We start from the raw sequence: 1,968 nt of genomic DNA, 5'->3' as shown, positions 1-1,968 counted from the left end.
AGGTGTATATCCACCTCCTCTACCGGAATCCAGCCTTTAGGTCGGCGCCCCATACGTATAGGCTGGTATACCAGCAGCTCTGATTTGCTGCTGGATAACCGAAGGTTCATTAGTCTTATGTGGTATTCGATGATTTCGACCGCCTCTTGTAGTGTCTGTTCCGTTTCTCCCGTCGAGCCCTGAAGCGACCATAAAGTAATGTCGTCGGCGTAGATGGCTGAGCCTAGCTTTTTCATCGAGTCAAGTTTCCTGGCAAGGGGGGACATGCCGATGTTAAATAGCAGTGGAGAGATCACTGCGCCTTGCGGCGTCCCCGTACTACCGAGCGTGTACTCCTTGGATTGAACGTCCCCTATCTTAATGGTCGCCGTCCTGTCTTTCAGGAAGGCCTTAATGAAGTTATGAAAGCGGTATCCAAGCCCCATGTGAGAAATGGATGCCAGTATATGACTGTGGTCAATTGTGTCGAAAGCCTTAGTCAGGTCCAGGGCCAATATGACCCTGGGGTCCCTGGCCGAGGCGTCCAACACCTGAGTCTTAATGAGTAGCATGGCATCTTGCGTCGAAAGGTGCGGGCGAAAGCCTAGCATATTCGACGGGAAGATGTCACTCTGTTCGATGAATCTCGAGACCCGGTCGTTGATTACATGTTCAAAGATTTTTCCGACGCATGATGTTAGTGAGATAGGTCTGAAGTTTTCCAGTGTGGATTTCTTGCCTGGTTTGGGTATGAGGATTACCGAAGCGTGTTTCCATTCCTTGGGGTAAGTGCCCGCGCGCCAGTGTTTGTTGAACATGTCGGTGAGAAAGTCTACCGAATCATCGTCCAGGTTTCTCAGCATGCGATTGTTAAGTCCGTCCGCCCCAGGGGCCGACGTACTGTTGAGCTTGTGGAGTGCGTGCCTCACCTCCCATGATGTGATATCGCCATCTATTTCCTGTACCTCCCCTCCTTCGTAGGCGGACTGCTCGGGCTCGTCTCTCCCGACTGCTATTGGCAGGTAGCGTTGTGCGAGTTCGTCCATGAGTTCATATTTGTCCCTGCCCTCTAGTTCCCTGTGAACAAGGCGCTCAATGGCTGACCGTTGTGCACTGCGGGTGTTTCCTGCCTTGAGGAAATGTTTAAGCAGATTCCATTTACCCCCTACCCTCATCTGTCCGTCGACTTTGTCGCACACCTCAATCCATTGTTTCCTCTCCAGCTCCTGCGCGTACTGGGCTATCTGCGTATTAAGCCGCGCAATACGTTTCCTGAGCGTTCGGTTCAGTTTGTTCTTTTCCCATCGCTGTTTGATGGAGCGCTTAGCTTCCATAAGATGTGCAAGGTGGCTGTCCATAACCTCAATGTCGGCGTCTGTTTCTACTTCTTTGGTGGCGGCAGCGACGTCAGAGAGGAGTTTATCCCTCCAGTCGTCATAGCCACCCTCGCAAAGAAGATCCTTCCTGCTGACTCTGAATTTGTTCCAGTCTACTATTCTGTGAGACCTCGTACCTTTGCAACTAGCGTATAAGCACGTCTCCACAATGTAATGGTCCGAGCCTAGGTCTTCCCCCCTATTCGTCCATGTTTTGTGGCCTGTGTAGTTGATAAAAGTGAGATCGGGTGAAGAGGGTTTGGTCACCGAGTTACCCATGCGAGTGGGGAAATGTGGATCTGTAAGAAGAGTGAAGCCATGATCGTGAAGGGATTTCACGACCGATTCTCCCTTCGGTGTGTTCGCCCCATAGCCCCATGTGGTATGTGGTGCGTTAAAGTCTCCTGCTACAAGTAGGGGAATCCCCGCCTTCGCCGCTATACTGGCTGCCTTGGCTATGAGCGCGTAGAAGCGTTCTCCCTTCTTCTTGGGCGAGCTATATACATTGAGTATAAGGAAGCCCGTTCTAAAGTGTCTACCCGGTAGGAGTTCCACGCACATGTATTCCGCGTTCGATCGTTTATCCAGAATTCCATGGTCTATGGTGGTTATG

Source organism: Dermacentor silvarum, unplaced genomic scaffold (genome assembly GCF_013339745.2).
Source record: "Dermacentor silvarum isolate Dsil-2018 unplaced genomic scaffold, BIME_Dsil_1.4 Seq156, whole genome shotgun sequence".
Classification (NCBI taxonomy): Eukaryota; Metazoa; Arthropoda; class Arachnida; order Ixodida; family Ixodidae; genus Dermacentor; species Dermacentor silvarum.
Note: the sequence above shows the minus strand (reverse complement) of the source record.